General features: G+C 39.8%; 1 protein-coding gene across 1 annotated transcript in view; it reads right to left on the bottom strand.

The window, feature by feature from the left end:
• dlgap2b (discs, large (Drosophila) homolog-associated protein 2b) overlaps positions 1 to 12,553 on the bottom strand; it is a 71,212-nt gene that overhangs the window by 13,802 nt on the left and 44,857 nt on the right. The gene's annotated exons all lie outside the window — the stretch shown is intronic.

Below are 12,553 nucleotides of genomic sequence, written 5' to 3'. Positions count from 1 at the left end.
CATGTTGTTCCTATGAATAGAAAAAGTGAAATATTCCTAGATATTAAAATAGACACGACAAGCTGCTAATAATAGCCTAATAAAAACGCAGGGCTATTGATCGCAATTGTAAATGAGAACGTGTTCTCAATTTGCCTACCTGGTTAAATAAAGGTTAAATAAAAAAATTTGATACACGTGGCTACGCATTCATTGCAGCTGCCGCGCAAGTGAAAGTAGTATACTGAGTAGCTCGTTTTATGTTTTGTAATAGTGTTAAAAACAGTGTTGACAGTGCKGAATAAACATGAACTCATCATAAAAAMAGCAGCTCTTTGCTGTATTCTTTGACGGTCTCTCTGTGGTCATGGTTTTAAAAGTTGTGAAGTCCCACGTAGGGTAGTATCAAACATTGCTGTGATCGGTACAATGGGCATACTCGATTTTAGCCACAGATCTACTGGTCCGCCGGTTAGGACAAATGAAAAAGTTAAAAACGGAACACTTTGTTAACCCGGTGTGCAGAGCTTCTGAATCAAGCGCACCTACCGCCAGCAGTCCAACACGAATAATAATAGAAAAGGAGAGCAAGCCTTTATCGTTGGCCTTTCTGCAGAAATGTTTGGTGATCGACTAGGAATGCCTTGAAGATTGCGATCGACCGGTTGGCGACCACTGCAGTTCTCCATTGTATTATATGACTTTATTACACACCTCATTCAAACCATCAAACTGGGAGAGAATATGCAAAGATGGCGCAGGACATGCGGCCTACAAAGTTACGATTACAGTCTAGCAAATTGATTGAATTTGGAAATATAATATGGCCTATTTTACAGTCGTATAATTAGTAGGCAGACGCATATGTCGCCTACCTTKCATAATATTTCCCCTAGTAATTTGTAACGTGAGCATTGGCCTACTTCGTCTTTCTGTCTCTAATGTTGCTTCATTCCTTCCTCATTTTCAACAGTTAAGTTTCGTTGTCCTCGTCTTCTTCATAGTAATGACATGCTTGAATAACTTAGGACTAGAATAAGACGCAGACGGCTTTCACTTCTCTTCACGATGATTGAATGGGTATGGGTGACGGGTAAAAATAAATAACGTTAACTGATTAGCCTACCGCCATCACGCATTCTCTSTTCTCCCCGTCAGTTYTATTGGCTGCTGTATATAACATTCAGCAAATAAGAGCTTGTATCCCTCTTCCAATAGTCTGTTAGTTAAGCTATAAGAAATGCAAACAAACAATATCCAGTAAACTATTCTAGTCTGGCTTTTCGTGGGACTCGGAAGAGCGAAGGAGCGTTTTTTTAATGGCCAGCGGTGCACAGGTGCGTAATGCACAAGAGACAGAGGCTATACACTTATGCATAACCCATCATTMATTWGATATATGGCTTACACCGCATTGAATTTATTACCTGAAAGGGATGATCTATTTTGGATGCAATTTGAAGGGAATTGATGTAGAGAGAGAAAGACGGTGAGAGCGTGCTCGCGTATGCACTGATTTATAGCAACTATATTCAAGMGATAGGCTGCAAAAAATGTTTAGATCTAATTTACAATTAATAAATAAGGGGACCCCCGAAAGCCAGATGGAGATGTCTAAATTAGACGCGCATTCAGTCCTTATATTACTGTAACATAGGCCATGCTGCAGCAAATGTAGGCCTACCTGTCACAAGAAAAAAGTGACCGTGATGAGATCATACATGCATTGTGACCTGTCCTCCTGAGATGCGGTGTCTGGCCCCACTCTGAGCGTTGATGATAGATCATGCAGATAGCAGAGAGAAGGCCATAGAGAAGCCAGATTTAGACATCTTGCGTATACTGAACAAAAATAAAAACGCAACATGTTTGAAAGTGTTTCATGAGCTGAAATAAAAGATCCCAGAAATTGTCCATATGCACAAAAAGCTTATTTCTCTCATATTTTGTGCACCAATTTGTTTACATCCCTGTTAGTGAACATTTATCCTTTGCCAAGACAATCCATCCACCTGACAGGTGTGGCATATCRAGAAGCTGATTAAACAGCATGATCATTACACAGCTGCACCTTGTGCTGGGGACAATAAAAGGTCACTCTAAAATGTGCAGTTTTGTCACACAACACAATGCCACAGATGTCTCAAGTTTTGAGGGAGCRTGYAATTGGAATGCTGACTTCAGGAATGTCCCCCAGAGCTTTATTTCTCTAAAATGTCATGTTTATTTCTCTACCATAAGCCGACTCCAATGTCGTTTTAGAGAATTTGGCAGTACGTTCAACCGGCCTCACAAACGTAGACCACGTSTAACCACGCCAGCCCAGGACCTCCACATCTGGCTTCTTCACCTGCRGGTTCGTCTGACACCAGCCTCCCAGATAACTGATGAAACAGGAGTATTTCTGTCTGTAATAAATCTGTTTTGTGGGGAAAAACTCATTCTGGTTGGCTGGCACCGCAGTGGGTAGGCCTGGTTCCCAAGCCTATTGCTGCGCCCCTGCCAAGTCGTGTGAAATCCATTGATTAGGGCCAAATGTATTTATTTCAATTGACTGATTTCCTTATATGAACTGTAACTCAGTAAAATCATTGAAATTGTTSCACRTTAMGTTTATAYTTTTGTTCCATTTAATTGAACAGTTCCATTTCACCTCATAATTTACAGTTTTCTCGTAATTATTTATCCCAGGAAAAGGGAGTCGGTTTGGGCGGGAAATCTTGGTGTACCTCAGTAACCCATTTTCTGGTATTCAACCCTAGCAGAGAGCCCACCTCTGTCAGTCACATAGATCCAACGTGTCTGCACAGGTGAACATGTAGGATGTACTGTACTGTATGTCTTTGTATCACACACACACACACACACACACACACACACACACACACACACACACACACACACACACACACACACACACACACACACCACACACAGTTCCTTTTTTTGCAGGGACAATGGGAGCCAATTAGCCAAAGGATTGGGAGAGCTGACTCAGGCCAGAAAGAGTTTTCCCCAAACACACACAGGGACTCACTGAAGCAGAATGATCCCCATCCCCAGGCTCTGTTCTCCCCTCAGATCCCCCCTCACTCCCCAAGGGTCGAGCTACTCTAAATACCCAGTCTCACTCCTCTCTCCTACTCCAAAGCCCTTTTTGTAATATTCATCTTTCTCTGACATGAAACATTTTGTATTTTAGCCAAAGATCTTTGAACCAGAACAATGGACAGTAGGTGTGTATAGGCAGCTGAATAACAGCATTACATATTTTACAGAAACAACTCAAGAGAAATTATCCTGGTGGCAAGATAATATTCTCTGTATGATAAGCAAAAAGTATCTCCAAAAACATTATATGATAAAAATGTCCAGAGTACTTAAGTACTAAAATACACAAGAAATGTAGCAAAATATACTTTTTGTTGAGATGTTRTACCGCAGGGTACACCAATTCTCTTTCCACTTGTACTCTCATCTTGTACAGAAGGGTTATGAATACGACCCCCCATTGAGGCCCACTTGTGTATAGCATGGCTCTGATGTCTGAGCACTGAGTGGAGTCAAACTTCCTCGGGATGGATCTGTGGGTTGCAGAATTCCAGCCCATTCCAGATTCCAAACAGGGAATGACACCACCAGCGCCTGTCGGAGTGGCGAGTCCCGGTGAGATGGGCTCAGTGTGAGGAAAGGAGGGGTGTGAAGGGAGTGAGAAATAAAGGCACTGCAATCTGTCACCAAATGGCTTGTTTCATCTACAGGGAGGCTCTGTGGCCTAGCTCCACTGTGCCCTGTTAAAATGTTGGGGGACAGACAGACAATCAATTCTTACATTCTTGTGACACAGGACCAATGTGATTTCTCACACAATGCCGGTTTAAGCACAGTGTGGGTTTGATTGAACCCTACCTACAGTGGCTGCCATTCATTCACCTGAGGCTGTGCTCATTACTTTTACGGTGACACAGTGTAGTTAATAACAAATTATTAATTCAAGCAGCAGACAAGTTAAGTGGCAAATAATCTTGGTACTATTATTACGTTTCAATGCCAGTAATTGTTCTGGATAATGTGATTTAAAGCACCCTCTTTTTTTTTTTTACATACAGTATTTACATATATTTTTTTACACGCATACATACTAAAGCATATGGCTTTAGGTACCGCAGTGTATATCAACAAAAAAATGAAATTGCACTGATTATAGGAACTATTGCTCTGCAGTATCTAAGACGATGAGGACTTGTCGAGCGATTGTCTTTCCCATGGGCCACARCAGCAGTTAACACGCCTAGACAAGSGGTGYGTCTCAGTAAATGAATGTTCTGTTGTAGTAAATATGAAACTTATACTGTCAATGCAGAAGTCTCAGGGTCTGCCCTGGGGAGAAGAGTGTTACACAGCGTAGTGAGTCAGGGGAGTAATAAAGTAASGGATAATACGATGTCTTCCTCCTGAATCCTACAGCATGTCCTTTTACTCCTCCAGATTCATTTGAAGGGGAATGTACTGTAGGCAAGTGTGTAGGTTGCAGCCATAGCAACTGGAGATGAACAAGCGACATTAACACATCATGCATATGCAACAGCGTAGCCTCGACTGTAAAGGGAAAAAAAGGGGTCTGCTTCGACGAACAGCACCACAATTAATAGCGATTAAGGGATTACGGTTAATTACATAGTGGTGTATGGTGTAAACGAACGCTTTGCCGTAAACATACACCAAATCAAAGTGGCTTGTGTTTTACTGTACGAGTGGCTCTAATTGGTGAAGTCAAAGAAGGCCCAGCAACAGTCAAAATTATTTTTTTCCTGTGTTTTATATCACACTGTACAACAGCGGATGAAACTAACACTGTAAAAATGTGTCAGTTAGACTTATGTATTCCTTTAGGGGTAGTGTGATGCGTAAGACACATTTTCACTGGAAGTCATTGGTGGCTGTTAAAATGCATGATCCTTTCTCYCTCTTTCTTTCTGTCGGAATATAAMAGGATATAATGACTACRTGGAATGTGTTTCTCTGCTGATAGGAATGTAACCGGATATAATAAGGACTACGTGGAATGTGTCTCTCTGCCGACAGGATTATAACAGGATATAATAAGGACTACGTGGAATGTGTCCTCTGCCGAGCAGATCTAGAAACAGGATATAATAAGGACACGTGAATGGGTCTCTCTACGACAGGATTATACAGGATATAATAAGACTACGTGGAATGTTTCTCTCTGCCGACAGAGATATAACAGGATATAAAAGGACTACGTGGAATGTGTCTTTCTGGCAATAGCAGCGTGCATGTAATGGACATAAAGAACTGTCTTGCGAAATTTATAGAAGGTATTTTTCTCCTCATTTTTTTCGAACAATAAGGATCCATTGAACTGAGCAGGCTGGGCTGACATGCTTATAGCCTTTGCTAGTACTTTCTTAATATCAGCAGAAATCTAAATATTGTGCTGTTATTATTTCTATTAATATTATCTATTATTATTTGTTATTATAGAATTTTTCTGACTGTTTTCCATGTTAATTGGTTATTTCTCTTATAAAAAGCACCCTTATACACATGCAATAACCTATGGGGAATTGAATTTGTGAGTGAAGGGTGGCAGTATTGAATTATGTTGTCATGGGACTGCCCATATTTCCGTTTAGCCTAACAATTGGTGGCCAAAGGTTTGCCTTCGGATGCAATGGTGTGTCATGATCAGGGAGATGGTCTGATGTCTTCGTGACAACAGACCTCCCAGATATAGGGGGAGTTTTAGTGGGTGGAATATTACGGCAAAATAGTTAATAATTGACTTTTGTCCGCATAACGTAGGCACAGTCGATCCCCTTATTGTACGGGACACTTTCAAATGTACTTGTATAGGCCATTCAAATCAATACTAAGCATTAAAACAAAATCAGTTTATGTCGAAAGAGATTAGACAATAGGAAATATAGGAAGTAACAGCACAGTTGGCAATAAAAAAAACTGTACTATAGAGCCCATTATTATTCTACATTATTATTATTATTATATACTATTATTATATATACTATTAGTATTATCTACATTATATTATTATTCTACTATTATTATTATTTCTACATTATTATTATTCTAATTATATATTATACTATTATTATTATTCTACATGATTATTATTCTACATTATATTATATACTATTATTATTATTATACATTATATATTCTATTATTATTGTATACTATTATTATTCTATTATTATATACATTATTATTATTCTACATATTATTTATTTTACATATTATTATACTATATTAGTATTATTCTACATATTATATTTATACTATTATTATTATTATCTACATTATTATTATTTTACTATTATTATTTATACTATTAGTATTATTCTACATTATTATTATACTATTATATATTATTATCTACATATATTATTACATTTATATTATTATACATTATTATTATATATACTATTATTATTAATACTTATTATTATTATTATACATATTATTATTATACATTATTATTATTCTACATTATATTATTATACTATTATTATTATTATACTATTATTATTATTCTACATTATTATTATTATACTATTATATTATTCTACAATTATTATATCATTATTATTATTCTATATTATTATTATACTATTATTATATTCTACATTATTTATTATACTATTATTATTTATTCTACATTATATTATTATATTATTCTACATTATTATTATATACTATTATATATTCTACAATTATTATATATTATTATATTATTCTACATTATATATTAATATATTATACTATTATTATTATACTATTAGTATTATTCTACATTATTATTATACTATATATACTATTATTATTATTATACATTATTATTATACTATATTGTTATTCACATTATTATTATTATACTATTATTATTATTATTATTTACATTATTATTATTATACTATTATTGCCACCTGCGCTGTTTTTTCCTCTATTTACCTTTATTAGTCTAATCTCTTTTGACCTAAACTGTTTTGTTTAATGATGAGTATTGTGTTGAATAAGTTAGAGGAAAAATAAAAAGAATTGGAGGAACTTATTCAAGAACGATTAAGTGTATTTTATTACAAAAATAGTGCCAATTGAATGGAAAACTGTGAAAAACGCCCAAAAAATTATGAATCTTCAACATAGAAATGCTACAAAAAAGTATCTACAGAAACGTATTACACATGACGGAGTCATCCATGATTTCACCAAATTATATTTTGAAAGAGGAACAAAAGTATTTCAAGCATTTGTTTAATTTTCAGTCTCCTCCATCTCGACTGAATGGTGTAACTGTAAGGAATTCTTTCTTAATAAAAATGAATGTAATGTGAACAAATGTACAGAAAGACCTGTATAAAGCCAACTTGCAGAGAACAAACTTCAGGCAATTAAATCATTTCAGTCTGAAAAACCACCAGGCTTGATGCATATCTTTTTAATGTACTCAAAGATCCATTATCAGAATGTTTTAACTACTTTCAGGTACTCAACAAGAAGGTCTGATTTCATTACTGAAACAGAACCCAGGTGGTAACTATAAAGATCTAATCCATTTAAAAAACTGGAGGCCTCTTATCCTTCAATGTTGTGATGTGAAAATACTGGCAAAATGCATAGCACATAGAAAAAAAAGTTTTACCAGATATTATTCATACTGATCATACAGGTTTTTACCATGAGGACAATAATTATTTGAGATAATATATACGCTAAATATTTGAGAACAGTTAAGATATTGTAACGGTTTCGTCCTCTTTGTCTGACGAGGAGTAGCAAGGATCGGACCAATACGCAGCGTGGTAAGTGTCCATAATGATAATTTAATCCAATCAAACAGAACACTGAACAAACATAACAAAAGTACAAAACAAACAACCGAAACAGTCCCGCGTATGGTGAAAACACTAACACAGGATACACCACCACAAAACCCAAAGGAAAAACAGACTACCTAAATATGGCTCCCATCCATCAGAACACACGACTGACACCTGCCTCTGATTGCGGAACCACACTAGGCCAAAACACAGAAATAGACAACCTAGACATACAACATAGAATTGCCCACCCACATCACACCCTGAACCAAACAAAACATAGAAACATACAAAGCCAATCATGGTCAGGGCGTGGACCAGTACCCCCCCCAAGGTGCGGACTCCGGCCCGCAAAAACCTGAACCTATAGGGGAGGGCTCTGGTGGCATCTGTCTGCTCTCGGTGGCGGCTCTGGCGCGGGACGTGGGCACCCCACTCCACCATAGTCTTAGCCCGCTTACAGTGGCGTCTTTGGCCTAGAACTGGGACCCTAATAAAGGCACCACTGGACCGAGGAGCGCCTCTGGACTGAGGGGCGCCTCTGGCAACTTGAGGGCAGCTCCGGACTGAGGGGCAGCTCCGGACTGAGGGCAAGCTCCGACTGAGGAGAACTCTTGCAGATCCGGAGACTGAGGCAGGACTGTGGCAGATCCCTGTGAGGCAGCATCTGGGAGCAATCCGGACTGGAGGAGACTCTGGCAGATCCGGACTGACGAGGCGGCTCAGGCGGCTCCTGACTACGGGCGGCTCAGCGGCTCCCTGACTGGACGGCGCTCAGGCGGCTCCTGGACTGAACAGACGGGCGGCTCAGGCGGCTCCTGACTGACGGGCGCTCAGGCGCTCCTGACTGACGCCGGGGCGTCAGCGCTCAGACATAGCGGCGGCTCAGCGCGTGCTCAGGACAGACCGGCGGCTCAGGCGCTCAGGACAGACGGCGCTCAGAGCGCGTCGGAACAGACGCGGACAGGCTCAGGCAGGTGCAGGCTCAGAAGACAGGAGGGCGGCTCAGGGCGGCTCAGGACAGGAGGCGCTCAGCGCTCAAGACAGAGGGCGGCTCAACAGAGGGGAGCACCTGTAGGAGGAGACGGAGAGACAGCTGGTGCGCTGCTCACAGACCCACAGGCTGGGGAGACCTACAGGAGGCCTGGTGCTTGAGAGGCCACCGGAAGGACCGGCTGTGGGGGGGCACTGGAGCTCTGGTGCGCAGCCTTGGCACCACTCCCCCATGCGGATGACTACTCTAGTCCGGACCCTCCAGAGTGCAGGCACAGTGGAACCAGGCTGTGGTGTGCTACTCCGGAGATCTTGTGCATACTCTACGTGCACCGAGCCCCGTTAGGCTCAATACCAACATTCGCCCGGCACGAGGCTGCGAGCGCAGAGCATTAGTAAGACCTACTGGCAGCGCCTCCCAGCGCCCGGAGACCCAACAGCACGCAGAGCCGGCGCAGGATACCTGCGTACCGGACAAACAGGTACCGGAGACCAGACACGCAATGAGCAGCACCAATACGCCCTGTGCTTCGATACCACACTCGCATGACACTTTCGGGCGGCTGTCACGATATAGCCACCGGGCTTTGGACGCTTACTGGCGACCACGTGCGCTTTAACCGCATAAAACAACGGTGCCTGTCACCAGTCAACGCGCTGCTTTTATAATTAAGAACGAGAGTTGGTGTCAGGTACTCCACCTGACCTCTGCCACACTTCCCCGCTGTGCCACCCCCAAATTTTTGGTGATGGCTCTCCTTATCCATGTCGCCAGCTTCCCGTCCGTGCTCGCTTCCTCATATATCCGCCGCCAGTTTTATCGCTGCCTCCAGCGTGCCTTGGATGGCGGCAATAGTTCCCCAGCCTGTGAACCAGGGTCCTTACCGTCCCAAAATCCCTCCCATGTTCAAGGAGTCCAGAACTCGCTGCTGCCGATATCACACCGCTGCTGTCCTCCTTTCTTTTGTAGTGTTTCTGTCACGGGTTTCAGTCCCTTCGTCTGTATTGTAGCAAACCGGCAAGTAGCAGATGGGGACCACTAACCCCATTTACGCAATTGCGCTAGGGTATAAGTCAGTCCACGATATAATGTATAATATTTAGATGAGACATGCACTGAAAACAAGTCAAAATCTATACGAAACAGTACAGACAAGTCATAACAACCCGAACAAACATAGCCCGAACAAGTCCCGTATGGTGACCAAACTTACAACATTCCAGTAATACAATTCCCACCACTAAAAAAGACACCAAAGGAAAAACAGGCTAGCCTAGAATATGCTTTCCAACAGACGACAACGACTGCAACCTGCCTCGATGGGAAACAAATACTTAGGGCCAACACAAGGAACATGACAAACCTAAGACATACCACATAACAATGATAATGCTCCACCACACTACACACCCATGACTGCAAACAAAACATAGAAACATACAAAGCAACTCATATGTCAGGGCGTGACAATCATGAAACATCCAAGACACCAGGGCCGTCTTCATACAGATTTTGAAAAGCGTTTAATAAGTACGACTACACCTGTATATATAAAATGCCTGGACTACTCTTCATTTGTCGGATCTCTTTTAACAGTAAAGATCTACAGCAACCAACAGGGAAAATAGTAAATAATGGTTACTTCTCAGAAAGTATCGAGCTGTTAAGAGAGATATATCAAGGCTGCGATGCCATCTGCCATATCTATTTATTATGGCCATTCGAAATGCATACTATTAAAATCGGATCCAACAAGAACATCTAGGGGTTAAAAAAACACGGGGTTAAAAACAAAAGTGTCAATGCATGCCAATGACTCAAGTTTTCTTATGATCTCTTCTAAATGAACCACACACCAATTTTTTTTATAAAGTTTGCAAAAATAGATAAGATTCTGCAACCATGGAGAGGTAAGTAATTGTCTATTCATGGAAAAATCACATGGAATAACTCTTTGTCCTATCACGATATACTTACAATACATATGGCACTGCCTACCCAGCCTCATTTTTTCTAAATCATATGAGCATGCAGACATCAACAATCAGAAAAACATTTAACCTTATTTGGCAACGCTAAGCCAGACAAAATAATAAAACATTCCTATTTAGATAAACAGAATATTGGCTAAAAATTATAAATATTAAAGCATAAAAACTTCTCACTAAAAGCTTCACTCAAAATAAGTTAGACTTCAACCTGAACTGGTTGTGCCTGTAGATTATTAAGAAAGGATCATCGCTTTGCTAGAAACATTCCTTTGCTGCCTTTGACCAGATTAGAACTTCTCATTTCAAACTAATTAAAATTAAACTTTGTTTAAACGTATCGCCCTTCTTAAAAAAGCCATACAAAGCTTGTTACAATTTACAGCTCTCACGTCCTGACCCAACACTAAAACAAGAAAACACTCACAAGAACTATCGTCAGAACGTGACATACAGGTATGCAAAATAAACGGGGACGAGCTCTATGTCCTAACGAAGTAGCTGAATCAAAAACATGCCATCGATGGCCTATTATGTCTATGCACACAAAAAAACAACACTTGATTCTACCCTTCAAGTTTTTCAATTTAAATTATTATACAAAATGATTTCACCAATTGAATTCTATATACATGGTGAATACAACAGTCTCAGCTCTGTAGATTTTGCTATGAAGAGACAGATCTTGAACTCTGTGAAGCAGAGTAAGGGCTATTTGACCAAGAAGGAGAGTGATGGTGCTACATCAGATGACCTGGCCTCCACAATCCCCCAACTTCAACCCAATTGAGATGGGTTGGGATGAGTTGAAACGCAGAGTGAAGGAAAAGCAGCCAAGAAGTGCTCAGCATATGTGGGAACTCCGTCAAGACTGTTGGAAACGCATTCCTCATGAAGCTGATTGAGAGAATGCCAAGAGTGTGCAAAGCTGTCATCAAGGCAAAGGGAATCTCAAATATAAAATATACTGAGATTTGTTTAACACCTTTTTGGTTACTACATGATTCCATATGTGTTATTTCATAGTTTGATGTCTTCACTATTATTCTACAATGTAGAAAATAGTAAAAATAAAGAAAACCTTTGAATGAGTAGGTGTGTCCAAACTTTTGACTGGTACTGTGTATAATTTTGTAAAAACACTGTAAAAGTGTGAAAAGTTACAGCGTCGTCAGTGTCGTCAATTTTAAGACCCTTGTAGGTAAAAAAAACGAATATATATATACTGTATATATAAAAGATAAAATATTGAATTTGGCCATTAATACTATAGCCCATAGAAACACATTGAGTAACACATTCATGAATGGCAAAACACAGTTAAAAAATAAATCATAAGGAAAACGTTTTTGAAGTGTGTGTCCTATATCAGGAAATATTTTTGTTTTTTGGACACATATTTAMCCCCTTTTTTTGTTRGCACAAAACTACCTCCATACTTCCATTCATTTTTACCTTCAGACAAGTCCCGTGACACTTATGGGGGTCGTAGAGCTAAATGGAGAACGCCATCGTACTTCTGAGATTTGTCACGATCGTGTGGAGGATTGACGACCAAAACGCAGCAGTAGGAAAATAAGCATCCTCTTTTATTATTGAAGAAGGCAAAAAGAACAAACACACTTTCAAACTAACCAAAACAAAAACGATCGTGACGCTAATAAACGTCGTGCACATACAACAGGCTGACAAACGTTCTGACATAGAGCAATTACCACATCAAACGA

Source organism: Salvelinus sp. IW2-2015, linkage group LG28 (genome assembly GCF_002910315.2).
Source record: "Salvelinus sp. IW2-2015 linkage group LG28, ASM291031v2, whole genome shotgun sequence".
NCBI lineage: Eukaryota > Metazoa > Chordata > Actinopteri > Salmoniformes > Salmonidae > Salvelinus > Salvelinus sp. IW2-2015.
The sequence above is the reverse complement of the archived record's forward strand: the minus strand, read 5'-3'. Positions and strand labels throughout refer to the sequence as shown.